The 25,691-nt window shown below is 39.3% G+C and overlaps 1 long non-coding RNA gene across 1 annotated transcript; it reads right to left on the bottom strand.

Annotated features, from left to right (window-relative positions):
- Positions 1-5,011: 5,011 nt before the first annotated feature.
- LOC131277084 (uncharacterized) lies at positions 5,012-13,291 on the bottom strand. The gene is made up of 4 exons (XR_009184287.1): positions 13,197-13,291; positions 10,157-10,181; positions 5,547-5,604; positions 5,012-5,457 (listed from the first exon to the last, which is right to left on the bottom strand). It is a non-coding gene; the product is annotated as an uncharacterized lncRNA (long non-coding RNA).
- Between the last annotated feature and the right edge of the window lie 12,400 nt (positions 13,292-25,691).

Below are 25,691 nucleotides of genomic sequence, written 5' to 3'. Positions count from 1 at the left end.
TTGTGATTTTCTATGGCCAGGTAAAAGCTCAGAGTCTATAGCCAGTGAGTGGTGACAAGTTAACTTTAGACTAGTGGACTTGCTGGGGGGACAGGCTGGCAGGCAGACTGTGTTAGCTTATGATATGTGATGAAATACCATGGCTTGGAATCTGATTCTAACCACTGCTCTAAAGATAAACTGTCAGAAGGTAAATGTCCTCCAGCAATTCAGATCAGGTGGCCTTTGCCATTTGACACTACCTGTCATTTCATCACATTCCATGTAGTAATTTGTTTTGAATATGAGCGGTACCACATATACCTGAGGATTTAAATATTCAGGATTCTTTTCATGATTTTGGTCCACCAGAGTCAGAGAAGCAAAGTAAAAAATCCAGTGGACTCTGAAATCAGATAGAGAGCATCTCCTCTTTATAGAAATGCCATGGAGACTGAGACAGGTTTAGTGATTTATCAATGTGTGAGAGAATTGGGACTTGATGCTCTAGCATCTGTATCATCTTATTTCATATCTCCTGCTTGTTACATTATACACCAGTGCCATTTTAAAAGAAATGAAGAGAGGAATCACTTTTCACTGGAGTTCATACTCTGCTAGGTGAGAGAGAATACATAAAGAAATTCAAGGAAAACAATTATAACCCAATTTAAGATCAAATATAGAAAATATATAATAAAAATTACACGCATAACTAATAAGGAAGGAGGAAGCAAATGAAATGGTTGTCATGGAAAACACAAAGGTCTCAGAAAGGAGGAGAGTTTTTGAGCAAAGTTTCAAGTGTCAGGACATCAAGAATTCTTTTCACAGATTAATTCTAATTCATTGTTTTTTCCTTCATAATTTTCTTGAGTAAGCTACCTGGAAACAAAAAGGATCCATATCTAAACTTCTAGTGATGATAAAATTTCTCCCTCTTAGTAACATAATAAAACTTGCATTTGAAACTATATATTTTTGATTAATACACTTTCATTCTAAATGTTTTCATTCCTGAAAAAATAATGTAACTTTAGAGACTTTTAAAAAATTCACCTATCAAAACAATCCATCTATATATTTTTTTACTGTTTGGGTTACAAGGAACAGAGACTCACTCAGTCTGACCCAAATAAGTGGTTTTGTTGATGGGATACTTAGGCCAGTAAAGGAAATACACTATATGGGATCCCAAGGATCGGAGTCCTTGCTTATCTGGAACAGAGAAAGGCACTGTAACCAGAGAGCATTTTGGTTCAGGAAAACCTCAGGGGCCCCAGGTGTGAACTGGGTAATGATGATGACTGTGATAGTAATAGCATTTATTAGGTGCTTTCCATGTGCCAGGCACTATTGCATGTATTAAAGCATTTAGTCCTCACAACAACCCAGTAATGTAGCTCAACACAAGAACCTGTTAGAGTGGGTGACTGTGCAGGACTGTGTATCAATGTGGGGGCCAATAGAGGGATATGTGGCCTAGATGTAGGATAGGTATTACAACATGCCCTGATTGGAAACACTTCAGAAGGGGAAAGGCGGATTGCACTCATGGTATCAGCTGCACCAATTGTAGGGAGACAGTCTGGGTGGAATGATTGTGAACATAGACTGTGTGGCAGGCAGACCCTTGTTAACCTTGGGCAAGTGACTTCATCTCTGTAAGCCTCAGTGTTCTCATCTGTAAAAAAGTCCCTTCTTAATACATAGGGCTAAAAATCAAAGTGTTCATCATTATAATTTGAAATCATTTTATTTTATTTATTTATTTTGTCTTTATTTTTTTAATATTACATTAAAAAAATATGAGGTCCCCATATACCCACCACTCCCTCACCCCACTCCTCCCCCCTAACAACAATCTCCTCCATCATCATGAGACATTCATTGTATTTGATGAATACATCTCTGAGCACTGCTACACCTCAATGTTTTTATTAAAGTTAATAGATCACATGGAATGTTACATTAAAAAAAAACATGAGGTTCCCATATAACCCACTTCCCCCCCATCATTTTTATGAATTGTGTTTTTTTGAAGATACATACATCACAGAAAAGGTTATGTTATGAAAAACATAAGAGGCTCCCGTATATCCCCCACTCTCCCACCCCACTCCTCCCACACCAGAATATTCTTGCCTTTCAACCAAATTGTTTCCTTCATAAAACCTGAAACCAGATCTTCAGTTCTGCAAAGTCACTTATTGAAATAATGCAACCAAAAGCTGAAATTCCTTTTCATATGATTTAACTGAATTTCTCTGTGTGTGAAGCATGGCCTGCCTCTCCCTTTGCAAAGAGATAGAGCTATCTCCCCATCATTCCCAAACAATACGGCTCTTTAATTCTTTCTATACTCTTTAATTCTTTTCCATACAAGTGAGAGGTGTGCACTGTCATCTGTCTTCTGCTATGTGGAAAAGTCCATTGCTTAACTGATTTTAAGCTGTTTATAACTATAAAATATAAACTGTAATTCTTAATTGCTATTTTTTTCATTTTAGCAGTTTTTAATGGAAGTTGTACATAAGATTCTTATTTCCCTGCATCTTCTCAGTTGTTTCTTCCTTATATTTGCCCTTTTCCTTTCCTACTTGGTGAGATTTGGCTTTACGTTCGAGGGTCTTTTTGTGGTCTTTATCCAGTTTTAGCCTCGTGATAACTACCTTGCTGGGGTGAATGCCCACATGGACTGTGGTGCCATTAGCCTTCTCCCGCTGCCCCCATTCGATGTAGATGACATATTCCTTCCTGTAAACCTGGACTACTTTGCCAATTTGCTGACCTTTGTAGTGTCCTCTCACAACCTGAACTTCATCATCTTTTCGGATAGGCATGGATCGAACATTATATTTCTGTCTCAGCTTCTTGGAAAGAGGGGAAGACATAATCTTCCTCCGAATGTGGGAAGGTGCATTGAAATGCCTTTTATGGTTCTTGCTCCGACCAGAGGTCACAAAGGATTGAACTTCATTTTGGCCCCTGCCACTTCAGCCATAGCAGCAAAAGGAAAAAGAGCTGCACTCTATTTTTGATGCTAATTTTAACTGTATTTAACACTGGAAACTACTTAAATTCATTATCACATTATTAAAGGGCAAGAGTACTCAAAAATACACTTCTTGCACCTGTATGTTTCTGTGTACATGTGTATGTTTTCTGGTTTGTGATTTGTTCTAGTAATTTTTAAAAAAAATTTTCCCTTAATCATCCATTTCTTTAGTGTGTATTAATCCTCATTGTGAGCAGTGATGAAATTAGTGTATTTTCTCTTCCTTCTCTTTCCCCACCCTCTCCTTTAGTACCTTTTAGGTGATTATATAATTTTGCTTAAGTGTTTGCCTTTATTCTGTAAATATGCCTATACTAATGACTATCTTGAGATACTGATGATGGCAACTTCATTGTCCCCTCCTCTGGCCAAGTGGTGAGTTCCATGGGATCAAATGTCAGACAAGGAAAGGGAATGGGTCTGTCACACCGAAGACAATACCCGAATGAGTGATAGGCAGGTAACATCACCCATCACTGCCCCTCTACCCTAGTATATACCACCTGATTGCTTGGCTCAACTCCCTTGCTCACATAAGATCTCTAATATATTCTCTTTCTCCTCAGAAAAGCCAAGAATTTGATATCCTTGTCTTAGGTTCTGTGTTTCCTAGAGGCAATCAAGGCCTTCTGCCATCATTTGGAAAGCAAGTGCAGAACAAGAACTTAGCTTAATTTTCTTAGTTTTTGTTAGTTCATGAATTGATTTAGATCAATGGTTTATTTTTCTTTTTACCCATGATCTCTGTTTGGTCCAGAGATTTGAAGATTCTCTCACATTCAGCCATGGAAGTAAGGTAGAGCTGGGATAGAATGTCATTTCTTGCCCAGTATTCCTCTGCCATGTCAAATTCTATGTAATTCATAAATTCAGCCAAACTTTACTGGAAGATACTGGAACAACTCACTTGTTCAGAGCATGGGAGGTCAAGTGCAAGAAGGAGGCTTAAATGATGTAGCTCTTGTCATTTGTTTAACAGACACACCACAAGAATGTGTTATAGATGTAGCTGTGATCAGGGCTCAATGGCTTCCACAGATGGCTGTCTACTCAGTGAGCAGCATAATGTCCCCACATACAGGAAGCCTGGGAGTGCAGTTGTCAAATCTCAGTGTGAGCCCGTTTGTAGGAGTCCAACATTTTTATGGTTTCAGTTTACATGTTGGCAAGATGCTGGGTAATAAGATCATGGCATAATGTAGATGACAGGTTTTAATGTGTATAGGCATTTTAAAAATCAACAAACCAAATTAAAGGAATTTTTTTCTACAGGTTATTTCTAAAATAGTGCTTTTAAATGTAGGATGGCCAAGTATTAGTGAGTATTTGACAAATTTGAGGAAAAAAAAGTCAGAAGTTGAAGACAGACATACAAAGTATGATCTATGAATAACTGGAGTGCCTGAATGAGAAAACCAAAGCAAAGACATGAAAAAATATTAAAAAATATAATTCCTTATTTTTCTGGAAAGAAATTCTTTGAAGCTGCATTATAAAACCTTCACTGAGTATTGAAACAGAATGACCAATATCAAAACATATTCTAGCTAAAATTACTAGGGTGTAAAGGAAGAATGAAGTCTTTCCAGCATTAGAGTAGAGCAAGTGACATTATGAAAAGAACACAGCATCTCATCATCAGTTTTGATAATACTTTGTGCCAGAAGAAAATGGGGTAATATATTTGTGGAAAGAAATGTGAATCATGGTGCTATAAACAGCAAAACTGACATGAAAGTGAAAACAGCACTGAAATCCAACTTCACTGGCTTGAAGTTGGGTAATATTGTTCCCATGATCCCTTTCAGGTGAGGGAACAGATTTCAGGAAATGAAATGTCTAGAAGACATTGGTAGGACAGATGTTAAGTCTTAAATTTGCAGTTATTTGTCCATTCATTCACTCTAAGTTTGTTTAGGGTGCTTATCTATCTATGTGTTTATTTTATTGATAAGGATGAAGAAAAACAAGTAGTTGGAGAGAAATTGTTTAATGTTTTAACATCTAAAATTAAATGCCAAACCTATTTCTAAAACTCAGTGTAAGTCTTTCAAACTGAAAAATAAATTTTCCCTCAATTGGCTGATTAGGGAATTGGGTAAAAGGGGCTGAGCACTGAGGCATCTCCATTTCTTTGGTATTATATCCCCTTTCAGTCTCCAAACATCATGTAATCTCCAGATCCTCTGAGACTCAGACTGAGGCCTCCAGCTCAAGGTCTTTGTGCTGTCAGTAGTAGGGATCACTGGGGAGGCACAGAGGTGGATGGAGGAGTTTTTCTGGAGTGGGTAACAGGACCCAGAAGACATCTCGAATCCTTGATTGTCTGCATTTACTTTGACCAGTCAGTTCATGTTTCCACCTCCATGTTCACATAGAATACTGGAAACCTCAGTTTCTTCTCAGTTTTGCTGATTTTCCTAAAGTGCCAAAAGAAGGTTAGGAAAGCAATGGAATGCACGTGAACTTGTTTCCCTTCCTCTCTTTATCCTATCCACTCCACACTCACATTTCCTCTTCCTCTTCTTCCTGCTTTTCATCCATTTCTTCAGTGTCTTCAGTGTATTCTAGGAAAAGAGAATTTATGAAAAGAGACTCCTCTTCCTTGAACAGTGTAGACAGCTGCAAGGAAAGGAACCCACTTGATGACGATGTGCACATGTGCAGGAACACCCTGCAAGGGGAGAGCCCACCCCAGAACTAACTTCACAGGTGCTCCTTCCACTGGGTGTGGGCCAAAGCTTCTGACAACCAGCCCAGTTCCCTGCCTGGACCATTCAGGCTTATGCATGCTGATTCAGTGATGCACGTATGTTAAAACCAGGGCAATGCTAAGAAAATAGGTAAAGAGGATGGAAGAAATTTATAGACATTGTTGTTCCCATGACCTCAACTTCCTGGATGAGACCACTTCCTTCAGGATAAGAATCATAAAATAAGGAACAGATAGAATGGAGAAAAGCTATAAAGAGGAGTTATGAATAAGAAAGGGAGAGATTACAAAAAAGACAGAAAGAGGAAGGAAATTATATGCAAATTGTTGTTCTCTGTATCTGATACTTCTTCAGAAGCTGTGAAGTAAGCCTCCTGGTAACCAGGGCAGGAATGGTGATCTATCAACCTTGTGAAAGGAAGTGGGAAAGTTAGGGTTGAGGGCAGAATTCAAGCTCCTGTTGGTTATGACAGCGTGTGGTCTGCTCCCAGGACACAATTCTGTCCTCACCACCACACTCCTCTCCTAGGGCCTCAGTCAGTTCACCTTGGCTGTGAAGGAGTGGGTCTAAGATTGCAGAGTCCCTTTCCCAGCTCTCAAATACTATAACTGTGGCCAGTGAGGAATGCCTGTATCCTCTTGTTCCTCTAAGAAGGCAGATACTCTCCATGTCTTTTTATACATGATGTTGTCTTTCTTCTCCTTTTTACCACCTTCACTACCTCCCTGCCTCTTTTCTCTCTCTCTATTACTGCCCATTTGTTTTCTCCTTGTCAGTTTCCACCAATCATATTGTTCTATAATACAACACTTGAGAACAATCATTGTTCCCATATTATTCCCTTATTATGCTGTCACCCTCTCCAAAATATCAAGTAGTCAATTAAGCAATTCATTCTAATCACGGAGCAACTATCAGAAGCATGGAGTTGAATCAGGTGTTCTGTTCTAGCCAGTCAACTCTGCCTTGTTCCCCACTTGACAGTCATGCCCCTCCATGTACCTTTCCTCAGTCTTGTCCAGGCACCCATCAATGCTAGTACTTCAGTGGTTTAATGAATTCCCAAAAGATTACACTTATTTAAGTGGCCTGTAGATCCCCTATTATATCACTTTCAGACTAAGTGGATACAGACACATTACTTTACCTCAAATCTTACATTCAACCCCCCAATCAATTCAGAAACCTATAGGGATGCTGTGAGGACAAAGTGTCTTCCATGAACCTAAGGTCATACCAGTCTCAGGACAATCACCTGATTTATAGGATTAGTGGTCACTATCACCCACAGGACATGATTCAACTCCATGCCTCTGAGAGTTGCTCCCTGGTTTAAAATGGATTGGTTAATTGATCAATTGATTTACTGAAGAAGGTGGCCGTGTAATATGGGAATAATATGAGAGGAGCAGGGAACCCTTGGCCCTGCTTCCCAGAGACTCTCCAAGACAGCAAGAGCCAATATGTGAAGCAAGCCTGGCAGGCCTCTAGAAACCCAGCCAGGCTTTGGAATGTGTTGGAGAAAGAGTTGTACATGAACCTCTCAAATGGAAGCAATTTCAGGTTTTAATCTAATCCCAGGATTTTGGATTTGTGTGAGCAGTAGAGAATAGAAGGATGTTCAAGGATATGTTTCTTTTGATACCTTTCCAACAGCCAGGTGCATGTGTAGTAAGCCCAGAGCATATGTTCTTTATGTCAGAAAGGATAAAACATTAATGAAGTGCTACCAGACTGGTAAGTACAGAGGGAGAAGCCCTAATTCTCAACCACCACCTGGCACTCAGTAGAAGAACTTTGTCCCAAGTCTAGTTGATAGTCTGGGAGAGCTTGTGTCCTGCCAGATCCCCTCCATTGTAGGTAAACACCAAAACCTCATGTACACTCTCTTGTGCTTTATTCCCAAGAGCTGCTAACCAAGGAAAAACAAAGGCTTTGATGACTGGTCTTATGGGAAAGTGAATCTTAAATAGCACAGCAAGGAAAGATGATTGCAAACACAGTACACTCAAAGAACATGATCATAATATTTCTTACTATTGTTATTAAATATGGAAAGAATAAAGCAGACCTCCATGTATATTTCCATTACTTTCTGATTTCACAGTCCCTTCTTCAGTTGCTAAAGTAGCAGTGTTACCAGACTGTTTCTGATAACCCACTCTCATTGGATCCTATCTTGAGTGATATTGCCTACCTGGATTATCATTTTCATCACTGCTGGTGGAGTCATACCTCTGATCCACAAACCAATCTTTAGGAACACAAACATTTGCAAGAAAGTTTTTGGAGAATGTGGCACACCCGTCCCTTCCTTCTCCACTTGCTGGCTTGCTGGCTACCCAAGATCACCACAGGTTCTTAGACCATCCCTGGACTCTGTGGATTCAGAGGCCTTCAGTAAGACATTATAAATGGTTTGCAAATGAGCAAGATGGAGAAAGAATCCCCTTTTAACTATTTACTTCCCCTATTTTGATGGACCATTAAAGCTCTTACCTCCAAACTTATCACCCTGAAATTCTGACTGTTCTGGAAATACTCTGTATTAGATGAGTTCAATGAAAAGACCAATGGCAGGCTCAGAGCAACTGCCTGGGAAAGTGTAGTGTGATGATGGATATGTTCTTTCTGTATTGTCATGCCATAGCTACTAGCACAAATAGCTGTTGGGCTTTTGAAAAATGGATAATATTACATTGTGCTGCAGATGCCCTGAAGGTGTGGTGCTCAGTAATAAGAATTGAAATCATGACTGCTCCAAACTCCTAGATGATTTGAGATCCTGCCAGGCCAAAGAGATGTGAACAAAGTGTATAGAATTTGGAATCAAAGCACTTAATATCTCCAGAATATGGTTTCCTATTCTCTAGATTTGAAACTGGAAAATTCATTCACTTCTCAATCCTTCCATATCTCATATGGATAATGGTTTACATTGTAGTTTTCAGTCTCTCCCAGTCCACTCAGTGGGCCATGGCAGGACATACAATGTCCAGCACCCGTTTCTTCAGGATTTTGCTGTTATTTGTACACAAGCATTTTATTAGCTTTCTAAAGTTTAATAATTGGGTAATTGTTTTAAAGACATTTTATGTATAACTTTTTTATTGTGGGACTGGATTCAAGTCTAGGCAAAACATTGTTTTATTATTTTTAATCCTTTATCATAAAGAAACTCTGTTGTAGAAGATTTGAAGATATTTAAATACTGCTGTTTAAAAATTGACCACTATAAATCATGTAGTATTTTTCCTTCCAGTCTTCCTTTTCTATACCCTGAATGCTTATTCACTGAATGTGTTGGATGTCCATCTTTATAAACTCCAGGCACCAATTTGATAGTTCATTACTAAGGGGAGACATGAGTTGAGTGCTAAGACTCTAATGCAGTTATAAAAGTTGCAGCAAGGATGATATACCCCAGATCAATAGCAAAATGGTAACTTGAGGTCTTTTTGGTCACTGTCCCTAAGGCATGCAGCAAACAGTGCCGAGCATTTCTAGGACTCAAGATGCTGATATTATGAAATACGCTAATATCTCCCAATTCCTATCTGTTTGGGCTGTAGTGTTGAGGAATGCCTTAGGTAAACCAGATTGTGCTTGCAGTTGTTCAGAATCTGAGCTGAACAGGCATGTGGAATTTCTAAGTGCTTTTCACACTATGTCAATTCATAGTCTGCAGTAATGGCAATAATAACAGGTCTGGGTCATGTGATCAGTGAGTTGACTTATAATGATGGACAGGATGTGGGGTCTGTGCAGGTCTGATACATCCAGGAGTACACACAAATGATCAGTTTCCATTGCTGGCAAGGTGTAGAATCATCCTGTGCCCAAGTGATTGGGCTAGATTATGGCTATAGCTTAAGGATCAGGGACACTTATGTTTGAAATTGTAGGCTAATTGTCTCTGCACCTCAGTTCTTCATCAGAAGAGTGGGAATAAACAGTCATAGTATGGTAGTGTTGAAGATGGAATGAGTAAATATATGTAAAGGGTGTAGTAGTGGTTTTTTTGAGAAGTTGTCACTGGCAATTGTGCTATATAGGTGGGAAATAGTTTCTCCACCCCCACCTTCACAGTCTCATCTCAAAGACTCTAAAATAGATATCTCCAGCCCTGGTACACAAACCCTCACCAGCTAAAGAGAACACAGCTGCCTACAAAGACTGTAGAACATGGCCATGACTTAACTAGAAAATAATCACATCCCCATTTCTCATTCTCACCTGGAAGCTGGAATCAGGGTGGCTCTTCAGAGTAAAGCAAGCACACAGTCCCTGGGGATTGAACACAGGCCCTCATACATGGAAAGGAGGTGCTTAACCACTGAGCTACATCAGCTCCACCCTAGTTTTTTAATTATCTAGATTTTTTCAGAAGTTCAAAAAAACTTACCATTTTCTCTTGTACCTGAGGCCACCTGTAATTATATTAAAGAAAATACTCAGGATCAGATCATGCTGTGTAGTGTTGACAGAGTCTTTTGTACTTTTGGTACAGATGGGAAACAGTGGTTGAGTGAAAGATCCTATAAGTAATTGTAGCAGACACACATGGAAAGACACAAGCTTTTCCTAGATAATGCATCTCTCATATCTATTTTGGTTGGCACAAAAAATTCTTACTCTTAGAAGGAAAAACTGCTGCCAATTAAAAAGCCCATATACTTGATACCCTGCTGTTGCTATTTGTAAAAAACAACTTGAAGCAGTAATAGAATACTCTTAAATAAGGAAATTGTATATGTCATCTGTAATGTACACGGTCAGAATTTTCATATCTGAACTCCATTGAAAATGAAAGGAATAAGTAAAGTGATGATTTTCTCAGACAAAGAAAGGCAACCTTGCCTTGGAATTAGATGGGGTCTCCTCCTGTGCACTGTCACTAGATGGTTCCTCCATCAGGCCAAGGCCTCTTTAAAAGGTGGTACACATTCTAATAATGTTTAAGTGCCCATCCTGTGCTGACTAAAAATAATCTGCTTGCTCACAAAAGCCAAATTGATTGTTAGGGAGGCATCCCACACTTAGAAGAGCTCATTATCAAAGTTGAATTTTAAAAGTCCCTTTCAAGTACTTGTCAAACAAATAAATTTTCCCTTTCTGTTGTACAGAAAGGCCTTATGTCACCAGGCCAAACCAGAAGAAAAAAGGTTCAAGTATACAAACAGGACTGCTGTTAGCAGCTTAAACCATAAGAACCAAAGTTCAAAATGCCAAAGTTCAAAAGTCACCTCTAAAAGATCTAGAACCTCAACCAAAAGGGATTTTCAGAACCAGAGGACTCACAGACAAGAACTCAGGGCTTCTGGGGAGATGGCAGAGCTGAAGGGGCTTTTACCTTTACCATGCTCAAACTCAACAGTAGCTCAAGAGTCAGGTTGGTAGTTACTTAGAATCCTGTTTCTAACACTATATAATGTCAACTGAGAAATAAACTAAGCTTCAAGGCAACAAAGGCATTGGTTTACGGTCTTAGAGTTGCAATTAGGGGAGCACAGATTCAGGTAGTAATCCAAATCATGTCCCATCTTTGTATTTCCAGGCAAGGGGCTTTAAAGAAGACTTGAGACGTTGTTTGTAGTTGCAGTGTATTTGGGATATTCAGTATTCTATATTGTCCTTCAGGTTAGATAGTTTACCGAGTTCTTTATCTTGTGTGTGTGTGTGTTTTAATGGTCAAATATCAGAGAAGAAATACTTTCAAATATTAGCATTGGAGTATGGATGTGGCTCAAGCAGTTGAGCACCTGCTTCCCACACGGGAGGTCCTAGATTTGGTTCCCGGTGCCTCCTAAAAAAAAACAAAAAACCAACCAACCAACCAACAATCAAACAAAAGAAACCAACTCAGGGGAACTGATGTGCTTCAGTGCTTAAGCACTGGCTTCCCACATATGAGGTCTCAGTTTTAATCCCCAACCCCCCGGTATGTTAAAAAAAAAAAAAAAAAAAAAGCATTGGTATTTTTTCAATGGTGAGCTTGTGATTTTGATTCCCTTTGCTGTGTCATCTGAAGTTTCTTAAATAGTATGTATAAGTTGCATAGAGAAATAACTACTTTGAGTGCTAATTGACACCTGTAAAAGTCAAAAGGTCGAATGTGCTTCTGAACACTTGCCTTGAATTGCTTTTCTAATGCCTTACCCAGCATATTTTTGACAGCAGCTGTGATGTTCAAGGCCAGAAGATGAATGTGATTGGGAACTTGGACATTGGAATTACATGTTCAGGGCTGATTCCTGACTCTGCTTCATGTCAGCTGGGAAATTTACTAAATTGTCTGTGTCTCATTTCCAGATCTGAAATACAGAGCAAGTACCATTGGCCTCATCGGCTGTCCTCAGAAGTAAGTAATGGTCCTGGCTCAAATCAGAGACACAATCCATATTAATTTATTGATATATCTAGTGTTCTTTTTCTTATTATTCACTTGTTTACTCAGTTACTTTTCTTCATATGGTAATTCATAAATGTATAAGTATTATGAGACAAAAGTCATCCTAAATTCCAAGAGCAATACCCACAGTGGAGTTCTGACCTTTTTCTACCCTCCCATTGATAGATATTTATGGACAGCAAAGGCAGACTGGATAAACTGGGGGCAAAATAATAGTTAGTTGGCACACTGTTCTTATGTTGTGCTAAAAACTTCTGCCAAGGGACTAGGCCCAAACTGAGTGTGAAATACTACAATATCTGTCTGGAAGACCAGAGCATGGAATATTGGAAACTACTTCACAATACTTGTGAATTAAAGACAGCCAAGGTGTCTTTTGTTGTTGTTGTTGTTACTGTTTTCAGGAAAGTTTATTACCAATCCCTTAGGAGTGCATTACAAATAATGGGGATAGAAACCCAAACCAAACCTTGAAACTCTTGAAAACAGGCCTGCTAGAGAACCAGATGGCCCCAAGTTGTCAGGGAAAGGAAGTAAAGGAGAGGCATTCTAGACAGTGAGCTACCCTGGAGCCTGAGTCTGTATATTAGTGTGACTATTCTGGGGAAAGGGTGGGTCAGAAATCCTCACCTCCATAACCCCAGTGTTGCCCTGGATGGTGGGGAGGAAAGGCAGAAGCAAGCACTGAGGGCACAGACCTTACTGAGTCTAATCTTGGTGTCACTGTCTCCAAAACTGTGAGACAATAAACTCCTTTAAGCCAACAAGTATGTGTTATATGACATGTCAACCATGGTGTACTGAAACAGTTCCTTTGAAAAATCCTCTTGCCCCAAAGTTCCTGAGGGGAAGAATTGATGCCCTGGAGGAGGTGACTCACCCACAAGAAGAGTACATATCCTGACCCAGCCTCCTGTCTCTACATTTCCATCCTTGATATAAAATATGAGGTAGTTTCCCCTACATAAAGGCCTTCTGAAGTACCAAGTATGTCTAAATTTTTGGCCCTCCTCCCCCAGCATCTTCACAATACCTTCTGTCTCATGTGAGTCTTCCTGGGAGTTGGCCTACCACCCCAAGTGACCAGTGGTCTGCTTGGCTCCTCTACTGGCTCAGAACCTAAGACATTCCAGACCAACTGCCTGATAACAGCTATGCAAAGAATTAGCTTCACCTTTAACTGAACTACTCTGGAAGAACAGTTAATGTCATCAACTGGCAAAGTCACCCACCTGGCTGAAGTTTGGTGAGTTAATGAATGAAGTCTCCCTGTTCCCAATTATCTCCCTGACTAAATATTTGAACAACTCTTAGTGTGGAGTCTGTACCTTCCCTGCTGAAGTCTTTCGCATCCTAAGAATACCCCTTCTGTAAGATATGGGCGTGAGACTTTGGTTCTAATATGTATTTTACTGATCACTAGTGATGTTGAATGCATTTTGATACTTCTGCTCATTCTGAACTCACTGCAGAAATTATGATTTATGGTTTACAGAAGAGGGGACACGGTGAATCATTTTTTCTTTGAGATGTCCACATCCTTCGAGAACCCAATCTTGCTCAGAGTAATCTCAAATCCCCAAGGGAGACAAACACACAGCCCTGTTCTCAGAAATGCTTCATGTTCCTGCATCAAGAGTCCCCACTAGGCTTAGAGAAGAAAGATGGCCCTCCATGAAGAGGGGGTTTTCACCCCCATACTCCATGAAGGCCAGTGTCCCTCAGAGGACCCCAGAAATTCTTACATATCTAGGTCAGCCAGATCTCAGCCAAAGCCCTCTTCATGTTGTATCAATTAATCCAACCCAGTCTCACAAGAGAGAATGATGTTGCCACCATGAGTTTTCACAAGGCTTTATCCTTTTAGGAGCAATGACAACAGCAGGTATGTAGACAATGAGGACAATAGGGAACTTTCAGAAATGAACACATCAAGAGCCCACTCCATAAAATGCAAAAGATGACCAGTTCTATTCAGTAAACTCACTACAGCCTTGGGATTCAACTGACTGTCCAGTCCTTTTTTGTATCTCACCCCATCTACCTTCTGTGTATTCAAAAGATAGAGTTACAGATGTGAAAACACAAGATTTGCAGTGAACCCTTTTGAAGTGGGCTGGTGGATGAAGTGGATATTTTGGCGTGAATTCATGATGTTGATTCCATAAATAGATACAGGATTAACTACAAGGCAGTTAAGACTAGAAGTTTGCATGGTGTTGCCTGTCTAAGATGGACTCAGTCTTCCTCTACCCCCAATGCATTGTTAAGTCTGTGAAGTGCTGCTTTCTTTCCCAAGTCTAGAATCAGAATAGTGACCTCATTGCCTGAGGGTGGAACATCAGAGGGTTCCCTTGCTTATGTGGCACCTGAGGAAGCTCGCCTTTATGGTGACTGGATTTGATTAAGCAATTCCTTGAATTCCTTGAATTTATTTTATCCCAGAGATCACATCTAAACCCTTTTCTCTCTGGATCTTCCTCTGGGGTACCACAAAAGCTGACAAACTAGACCAATGGCCATTGTGACTTACTTTCCTTGTGGACCTCTGGGGCAGCCTGGAGGGGGCTGGGGCTGAACACCACTTCCTCTGCAGCTGTGGAAAACAGGTGTATGAGCTTGTGATGGTGCTTGCTTTGGTGCATGAGGTCACAGGAGTGGTCTGTTTGTTCTGGATGGATGGAGGTGCTTTCTGAGCTTTTAGAATGGAGGTTTCTCATCAGAACCCAGGCCTGGGGAGGAACGAAGAGAGTCATCCACTGACCCCCAGAGTATATGCACTCCCAGTGGCAAAGGAACCTGTCTCTGACTGTTCTGACTGCACCTTAGCTGCTCCTTAGCCAAATATGTGCAGGATGCAGGCATATCAAAAGCTGTGGCTCAGCCCCCTGGCTCCTCTGGCAACTCTGGACTTTCTGATGCTGGAAGATGGAGTTTGTCACAAGGGAGACAGGACTTATTGGGAGACACAGCCACCATCCTCTACTCTGGTATCAGCAAAGTTGGCATCCACATGGGACAGGGTTCCCTTGAGCTGACAGCAGAAACAGGTGAACCATTGGGCTCAGATGCTTTGGAGCCTGCTGAAGGTGACATCTTTGGGGTTAGGGCCTGTGAAGCCCCTACCTTATCTCCTGGGGGACTGGGGAGAGCCACTCAGATCTAAAGAGCAGAAGCCACCAGTCCTGTTGTGGTGGAGGTGACTATGGTGGGGGGAAGGACAGGCTAGGAGAATGGAGTTACCATCGGACCCAGCAATCCTGCTTGTAGGTATTTGTCCAAGAGAGTTATTTTTCACTTAATAACTTGTATACTGATGCTTTAGCTACTTTATTCCTGTCTCTTAGAAAAAGGACCATTTAGGTTATACAATTTTTCTGGAGTTCCTTTGGAATTCTTTTTAAGTGGTTTCTTTGAGAATAATACAGGTATCATAGTCTAAAAGGATTAATTTTTTACCCATCCAAGTAACATGTGGACACCTTACAGCCATAGGAACATTTAATCCCCTTCTTTGCTGAAGTGGTCTTCTGAGTTCCCAGTCTAGGGTATAACTTCTGCAAACATTTTGTATTTTTATAATTTTTCAAAATTCATTCATATATTTAACCATTTAACAGTTGAAAAATAATTTATTCTTTCTCCCCAGATACTCACCATTCCTGATCCACATCTTTTATTCCTGAATTTGAAAGCTTTCTTCTTGAATTATTTCCATTTAGCCTGAAGTTCCTTTCCCATCTTTGTAGAGAACATCATCAGGTGATGAATTCACTTGTTTTTCGATCTTCTCCTTCTGTCTTTATTTTGCCTTTAAACCTTAAGCAACTTTTGATGAATGCTGTATTCTTGGTTGAGGGTTTTTTCTTTTAGCCATTTAATGATGTTTTTTCACTCTCTTATGGCCTCTATATTTTCTAAAGAGAAATCAAAGGCCTTCAAATTGTTATTCTTCTACAAATAAATTGTCAAATTTTCTGACTCCTTTCAAGATTTTTTTCATCTTTAGTTTTCAGCAGTTTGATTATGGTGTATCAGAGTGAGATTTTGAGCCCCTTGGATCTCTATTTCATAGACTAGTGTTCAGTCATTTTTCCCCCTTCCCTTTTTATTGGCACCAGCCTCTTTCTGCTGAACCCAGTGTTTTGAATGAATATTAAAACATTTAGTATTGCCCCACAGATCATGATGCTCAGTTTTGGATCAATTCTCTCTTTCTCACTCGCTCTCTATTCTCAGATTATATCATTTCTACTCATCTAAATTCCATCTCACCAATTCATTCATCCCTTACTTGTCTTCTCTAATTGAGATTGCTCAATGAATTTTTTTTATTTTCTATAACTTTATGTTTAGATCTAAAGTTGTCATTTACATCTTTTTGTTTGTTTGTTTCTTTTTCTCTGCTGAGAACTCCTCTATCTTTCCATTCAATTAAAGAGAATGCCCTTTGATGGAGTTGGATGGAGATGTGACCTCTCTACACATTGCCTTTTCTGTCAATTTCACTGAACTTGTGGTTGGGGCTGGGGTTGGTGTGTGTTCAGGAGGCTTGGGTCTCTGGACCATGTGCCAGCTTGGCCCTGAGCCTCAGCAGAGTAGCAATACCTACTTTCCAGTTCATTGGACTTACCCAGGTCAGCTAAGAGGGAGGTGAATATAGCCAACCACCACACCAGGGTACCAAGAGAGTCTACAACTGCTAATGGAATAATACAGTCCATCAGCCATGTGGGCTGCAAGCCCCCTCTCAATTTATACTTGGAGTGGACATTTGCCCTCCTGGGGTCCACAAGATGGAGGAAGAGAGTATGGAATGGAGTAGATTTGCTAGTATTCTACTATAGAACTATTGTGATTCTAGCATTGGAAGAAATTGTATCCTTTATGTCAATACAGTGGCAACAGGGGTTGCTGAGGGCAGGGAGATGGAAGAAGAGTTGTGATTTGCAAATATTTTTGGGATTTTGGGTTGACCTGAATGGTATTATGGGGACAGATGGAGGACAGATGGACTGGGGGAGAGTGTAGACTGTACAGTGTAAACTGCAGCCCTTGTGGCATAGCAGTGCTCCAAAATGTTTACAGCAAATGCAATGAATATTCTGTGCCATTGAAAGAGGTTTTTGATGTGGGAGGAGTAGGGGTGGTGGGGAGTAGTGTATTTGGGAGCCTCTTATATTTTTTAATGTAACACTTTGTCTGATATATATATCTTTAAAAACAAAAAAGACAAAAAAAAAAATTAAGAGAATGTACCTTAATCTCATTGAGCATAGACAGAACAACCATTTTGTCTGATAAATCCTTCTGTGGTTAATTTAGGACAGTGTCTACTGATTGAGTTTTCCCTTAAGAATAGGTCAGGTTTTCCTAGTTTTTTGTATATTACATTGGGTAAATTTGAGTGATATTTTGATAAGCGTGTTTACATTGTGAAACTATTTGAAGACTGTCTAGGCTAGCTTAGCCATTTAAAGATTCCATGGGAATCTGAGGACCAGCTTTTCCATTTCTGTAAAAAAAAAAGTCTACTCAATTTTGATTTTGAATTTAATCTGTAGTTTCTTTGCATAGTATTGATAGCAGAACAATATTTAGTAGATGAACAATGGACATCTTGCTATTTGATTAGGTCTTCAGTGTGACTCAGCAGTGTTTTCTAATTTTAGTATATAAATGCTTCACCTTTTGTTAAATTCTTAGATATTTTATTCATTAGAGGCTATTTGATTGGAATTTTTTAAAAGTTCCATTTAAGATTGTTCTTTGCTGGATTATAGAAACAAAAATGACTTTTGCCTTGTATATCTTGTATCTTTCAATTTTGCTGAATGCCTTTATTAGTGTCATTACTATTCTTGTGGATTCTTTGGCATTTTGTTTGTAAAGGTTTAGGCCATCTTTGTTTATAGAAATAGCTTTACTTCTTCCTTTTCAGTTTGGATGCCTTTCATTTCTTTTTCTTGCCTGATTGCTCTAACAAGAACTCCAGTACAATGTCGAATAGCAGTGATGAAAGTTCACTACCTTATCTTGCTCCTGATCTCAGGGAAAGACATGTTGCTACAATTTATGTACATGCAGTGCAGCTGCTAATGGAGTTGAATGACTTGCACTAATGACCATCCACTCAGTGAGCAGTAGAACATCCCCAGGGTACAGGAAGTCTGGGAATGCGTTTCTGAAGTCCTGGAATTTTAGCTTATTTTAGGAGGCCAACATTCTAATCATTGTGAATGGCATCTTTCTTGTTAATGTGTATGTATTCAGGTGTTCATAATGAGATCATGATATGATATAGCTGAAATATTTTTACATGGTCCTAAATTTTAATATTCTGTAAACCATTTTAAATGACTTTTTTTGTTTGTAGAGTTTATTTCTAAAATAGTGCTTTTAATGTAGCAAGGACAGATATTAGGGACAATCCTTGGTGACCATGGAAAATATATAGATTGCTTTGGGGGTTGTTGGTGTGTGTGCCTGAGAATAGTTATAAAGCTACTTGGTGCTGTATATGTAGTCCAGATATACATAGCATTTTTCTTATGTGATTATGAATCAAAACACTACAAATTAAAATATTATTTAAAAATGAATTGCCATTGCTAAAGCCAAATATGTTTGAAAAATAGATTAATTTAAAACTAAGTACAAAGAAAATAATACTGAAATTAATGACAACTATAATGTATACAGAACAAAGAAAATTCAATATAAAATAAGTATAAGAAACCAAAATCTAATAATTTTGGAAATAAAATGCATATAAATATATACGAACAAAGTGATTCAGAAATGAAATACATTTCAAAACATACAATTAAAAATACCCTTAAAGATAATTGATTCTGGAAATATATAGACCTTTATCTTTTAGGGAATGATTAGATTTTGGCAAAGTGGTTTTAGCTGTTCCACATCAAGACAGGAGCATACATTCAAAGGAGATATTCACTAGTAAGATGCAGAAACAAATAGACAATAACAGGTGCAATAGAAGTAATGATAGTGAAGACCCATATTTAAGAGTGGTAGAAGTACAGAACCCAGAAATATCAGGAAGAAAGCTGTTATATATTTTTTTAATTTCAAACAAAATTTGGAAAGAGACAGATCTGTGTTGTTGGGAAAGCTATTTTGAATCTTGTTTCTATCTACAAATTTTTTAAAAATCAAATGAAATACCAACAGAAAAAATATTGATGTTATTTCCAATACAGGTACAAAGGCAGAGTAACACTACCACATGAATGAATGCTCTTAATTTTGATGTACATATGTAGTGAAATGTACTATCTCAAAAAGAAGGTAAAAGCATTGATGAAAGGAAACAGTATATCAGAGAATATCATCAGTGAGATAGGAAAACTCAAATATGAAGGGACAGAAATCAGCTAAGAATAAGAAAAAATGGGGAAAAAGTCATTTCATGATTTACATATAAACTAGAAGAAACAGTGAAAAGGTGATAGCTAAATAGAAAGGGAAGTTAAAAAGAAGAAATTATTTAAAAGAAATTTACTACAATATAAAAGATTTGTGAAAAAAATGTGAAAAGTTTAAGATCAGAATAGAAAGGGCAATATATGAATACTGCAGTGTTTGAATGAGAAATTAAAAGCAAATACTTGTAGCAATGATTAAAAATTATTACTCCATTTTTTCTGGAAAGAATTATTTGAAGCTCCATATTAAAATTACACACTGAGCATTGATATAGAAGGTCTAAAGATAAGGCAAATTTTAGTGAAATTACTATGGTTTAAAGAAAACATAAAACCATTTATTAGAGGAAAGCATGTGCCATTATGGAAAGAATATTAGAATCTCTTCAACATTTTTGAGAACAATATTTTGTGCTATGTGAAAATGGGGTAATATCTTTGTGGAAGGAAATGTCAATCATGGTTTTATCTCCAGCAAGACTGAAAAGAAAGTGAAAAAGACAGGGAATTTGAAGTTATCCTGCTAGAACAAGGGTGATGTTATTGCCATAATCCCTTCCAGGTGAGTAAACAGATTTCAGTAAATGAAATGTCTGGAAGACATTGTCCTGAGGACAGAAGTTAAGCACTAAGTTTTCAGTTACTTGTTCAACTATCAAACATTGAGGATTCTATGAGAGAGTAGTGACCTTGGTGGGAGCCAGGAGGGAGACCAAATTTTATAATTAATTTGGCTCTAACTTTGTTTAACATGCTGATCTAAATATGTGTTTAATTTTTTTTGATAAATTAAGAAACACAAATAGTAGGATAAAATATTGATTAATATAGTAATATCTAGCATTAAATGTAAAATATTTCTCTAAAACTCAATCTAAATTTATCTAACCAAATTCTAAATTGTCACGAAATTGATTTATTTGGATATGGGTAGAAGAGGATAAGCACAGAGGCATCTCTAAACATCATATGATCTACAGCTCTTCTAAGCTCAGGCTGGGACCTCCAGGTTAAGGCCTTTGTAGCTATCAATGTTGGGATCTACAATAAAAGCACAGGGTATAGAATCACCAGATACACAGAGACGGATGGAGGAGGGGTTTTGCTGATGAAGGTTGCGGGACTCAGAAGGTGCAATAGACCCTGGAGAAGCAAAGTTGGCCCGCAATACCTAGGAACCAGATCCAAATGACACTGAATTCCTATTGCTACTCTCGGCTTAAGGTACCGTCTGTGTCACAGTGTCTGTAAATGTCCAACTGAAGGGATTTAGTCTGTTTGCTTGGATGGGCACCCTTGAAGTGACTTCCCTGAAAGTAAGTCTGACTGTAGGACTCCAGGAAGAAAAGGCAGAGTCCTATATATCAGACCAGTGAGAAGCAGGACATCTGAAGGATAGGTGTGGAAGTGATAACCCTGCTTCCCCAACCCCTGCCCCCTACACAGTCCAAGTCATGACTGCATCTTCACATTACTATTGGACAGGTTCCTTTTTCTCTCTGAAAACTAGTTTCATTTTAAAACACACCAAAACTTACCTGTGCTTTTTGGTTAAAAAACAGCTAGGCTCTAGCACTAAAAACATAAGTTTTCTTACATTAGTATATTCCAACATGAAAACATTACAGAAGACACTCCTTTTAACAAGATGCTGTAAGCATTGTGTTTATCTTTAGTTACTTATGAAACTAAAAAATAAAAGGAACATAAATAACTTGCAATTTTACCCATTTCACTCATCCCAAGTGAACTCTTCATTGACCATTCTTTCAGGTTTCTTTGAATTATACATACATAAAAACCTTCTCAAGAACCACAGCTTGAGGAAAGGTGGCGTGAGCTGAGCAGGGATCTGAAGAGGACCCTACAGAGGCTGAGAACCCTCAGGGCTTGGGCAACTGCCAGTCAGGACTTAAATTTCCCCCGAAGAGGGAAACTGGCCTAGAATACCTACCCTACCTGCCTGGGAGGGACCCCAGAGTGCCATTGTCCTTATTATGGATTGAATCAGGTCCGCCCATAAAGTCATGTTTTTGTCCTAACCTCCGCTCTTACAAATGTGAACTCATTTCTAAGAACGTCAAAGGTCATACTAATGAATGTGAGTCCAACTTTAATCAGGGGGGCCTTAATTTAATATGACTGGAGACCTTATAAGAAGAAAATTAGGCACATTCAGGCACAGGAGATAGGAGGCAAATGACCAAGAGATGGAGGCAGAGGTTCAGTTATGGATTGCTGGCAAGCTGCCACCACCTTCAGAGAAAACACAGTGCAGCCTAAACCACGATTTTGGACTTCTAATCTCAAACTGTGAGACAATCAATTCCTCTGTTTGAGCTAGCTGGTTACCAGTATTGATTAAAGCAGCCCTGGCAAACTAAGACAGCCTAATTCACCATTTTGCCAGAGACCTGAATTGGTGTCATTTAGGTTCACTCCACCCTGTTCACCAGACTCATTAATAACCAGGAGAGGCTTTTGTTGACTGTAAATGGATTATTAGTGCAAACTTCAATTCAGCAGGGCTGAGGTGTTGAACTAATCCAGGAGTGATCGTCACAAAGAATGCAGTGTGAGTGCACATAAGGCTTAAAAGGGGCTAGTGCCCTCTCCTGCAAGTTAAGGAGCCTTTGGAGGCTGTGGCTTGTATGGAATGAGGTTTTGTTCCCTGAGAAGAGGTTGTGAGGATATATTCTACTTGCCTGTGCTTATTTTTGACCAGCCAGTTCTTGTCTCCACCTCCATGTTCACCCTCGTTTGTGGCAATGCCAATGTTCTCCTTAGTTTTACTGATTTTCCTGAAGTGCCAAAGAGAAAGTTAGGAAAGAAATGTAATGTGTGCAACTTAATTCCCTTCCCTTTTCATCCTATTCACTCCACATTCACATTTCCTTTTCCTCTTCTTCCTGTCTTTTCATTTCTTCAATGCCTTCTGGGTATTCCAGGAAAAGAGAAATTATGAAAAGAGACTCCTCCTTCACCTCAAACAGTGCAGTAAGCTGTAAGGAACAGAAAAAACTTGCTTGTCCAGAGATACCATTTGCAGGAACATACCTATGAGGGGAGAGTCCAGCCCAGAACCAAGTTCATAAGTGCCCTCTGAAAGAGTGGCCCAAGGCACCTGACTCCCAGCCCAACTCCTGTCCTGTTACATTCCGGTTTACTTGAGATTGTCCATGCTGCATAGTAGGTTTGGAAATGATGGAAATGCTAAAACAGCAGTTGAAAAGGATGTAGAAAGTTGTTATAAACCTTCTCAAACCCATGACCTCAACTTCCTAGATGAGGTCAAATCCTCCAAGATGAATATCATAAAAAGAGGAGAGGATGGGAGAAGTAAAAAGAGAAGTTCATGAGCAGGAATAGATGAAAAAAGACAGAAGACATGAATTACATGCAGATTGTCATCCCTGTGGCTGAATCATCTGACTTGAAGAATGCTTCTCAATGTACCATGGGAGAAACCATGATGGGGCATCCTTGTAAAAGGAAAGGAAAATGCTAGGGTTGAGGGGAGAGCTCGAACTATTGTTCATGCCTGGTTATGACCTTATCCCAACACATAATTTTGTAATTATCACAACATTGTATTCCTTGGGCCTTGATTGCTTCACCTTTACTATCTAAATTTGGTCTAAGGTCTCCACAATCCCTTTTCCAGTCCTCACATACTCTAAATGTAGGGAAGACTGTCCACCCTTTCCCTCTAAGAAGGCAATCACTTTGTCCATGTCTTCCTGACCATGACATTATAGGATCTCTTACTATCATCTTACTGAAATATGAAAAGAACAAAGCAGATCTCAATAAATATTTCCTTTACTTTCTGATTTCACACCCCTCTCCTCCATCTCCAATGCAGAAGGGGTAATGCAACTGCTCCCAGGAACTCTCTCTCTCATTGGATACTCCCGTGAGCATTGTTACCTACTTGGATTGTTACCGTCGTCACTGCTGGTAGAGTCATACCTCCAATCCACAAGCCAATTGGAGGTATTGTTTAGGAACACAGATATCACCAAGAACTTTAATTGAGAGAATGGCACACCAGACCCTTCCTTTTCCAGTTGAGACCAGGCCGGCCACCCAAGATCACCTCAACTCTTTACCCCGGGTTCTCAGACCTTCTCTGAGCTCTGTGGAGTCAGAGACCTTCCACAGGACATTGGACACAGTATGCAAGTGAAAGAGAAGTGGGGATGGAATTCTTTCTCAACCTCTCACTTTCCCATTTTGCTGGACTGTTCCAAGCTTATCACCCTGAAAGTTGGACTCTTGTGGATGTGGTCTATGTTAGAAGAGCCCAATGGGTTAGATGAGTTCACGGCAGACTCTGAGCAGCCTCCCAGGAGATGTTTTGTGAGGATGAATATGTTCACTCTGCATTGTCTGTATCATAGTTACTAACACACATGGCAATTGGGCTTTTGACAAATGGATGACATGGACTTGTGCTGCAGGTGCCCTGGTGGTGTGGTGCTCAGTAACAAGAATTAAAAATGACAAATGTTGCCAAATTCATAGTAGAAGATTAGAGATTGCCAGGCAGAAGAGGCATGATGAAATTGTGCTTTGGTATCAAACCACCTAATATCTCAGTGCCTAGTTTCCTGTTTGGTACTTTGCATTTCTGCAAAATTAATTCGGATTCTAAGCCTTTTTTCTCCTATGTTCAAAAGGACAGATAGGGCTGCTTTTCTTTCATCATCGTCAATGAAAGTGCCATTAGGGGTAGGTAAAGTGCTCTACACAGGCTATACTATTCAGTATTAAATGAATTCTTCTCATTAAATCCTAATGACAGTGATTTTGTAACATAATATTTTCACTTGGAGTCCTTTGAACATTTTCCTGGGTTGTTATGGGATATTTTCCAGGTTTATTGAGGCATACTTGACTTACAATGAACTATATTATTTGAAGTATATAATTTGATAATATGGACATATGTATATGTCCTTGAGGAAATTATTATGGAAATGCACAGGTAATTGTGCTGGTTATAGGAGAGAAATCTAGGAAGGCACAGAGCAGACATAGGATCTCACACATGCACACTGGCAATCACATTCATTACACTGAGAATCACAGCACATACTCATATACACACACAACACTCACATGAACACAAACCCATGCCATCTACACAGAAACCAACTATTCAAGAAACATCACTCTAGTTCTTGCCTGAAATACCCATTTACTTCCCCATACCCAAATCCTTGTTCCTACCTGGGAATTTTAATCAGGGGGCTCTTGACTGAAGCCAGCGAGAAAGACCCACATTTATTATCATGTAGATTTTTTTCCTGAGCCCACCTACCATTGACACTTTCTTTTCAGGCCAGCTGCAATTACAGACAAGAATACATTGTAAGAATTATAAATTATTATGTAATGCTAACAGAAGGATTTTGTCCTCTTGGTGACTTTAGAATATCAGATAGGAAAGAATGGTCAAACAAAGGAAAGCCAAAACCGGTGAGGGGACACCTGTGGAAAAGGAATGAGTTTTTCCTCATTGATGCATCTCTCAAATCCATTTTGGTTGCCAGTTACAAAATTCTTAATCCAAGGTAAAAGTATTGCTCTTTAGGGTGGGCCTAATACCATATAGTTTATAAATTGATGCTGCCTTTGTGATTTTACTCTTGAAACAGGAATCAGCTAGTAATAGACTTCCATTGAAGACATTCCCCAATAATTTTGTGCATATCACCTATAATGTACATGGTCAGATTATCCAAATTGGATTGAAAAAGACTGGAAACCAAGAAAGCAACAGCTTGATCTCAGACAAAGAAAGGTGACCTCACCTTGGAATCAGATGGAGCTTACTCTACTGCTCTGACATTCAGAAGCTCCTCCAACATGCCCCCAGGGAACTAGGAGGACAGAGAGTAACAGTCAGTAGCTTGGGGCTGTTTCTCCTGGATTACTAATGGTGCTTTGTTTATCTTGGGGAAGGGATTAGAGTATTATCGAGGCAGTTTTCAACTAGTATAGAGTGAGCTGCTCAGGAGTGGAAGAAGCAAAACTGAGGAGCAGGAGAATAAAAGGAAGCAGTCCTTGGC

Source organism: Dasypus novemcinctus, chromosome 31 (genome assembly GCF_030445035.2).
Source record: "Dasypus novemcinctus isolate mDasNov1 chromosome 31, mDasNov1.1.hap2, whole genome shotgun sequence".
NCBI classification, from domain to species: domain Eukaryota; kingdom Metazoa; phylum Chordata; class Mammalia; order Cingulata; family Dasypodidae; genus Dasypus; species Dasypus novemcinctus.
Note: the sequence above shows the minus strand (reverse complement) of the source record. Positions and strands in the feature narration are given on the sequence as shown.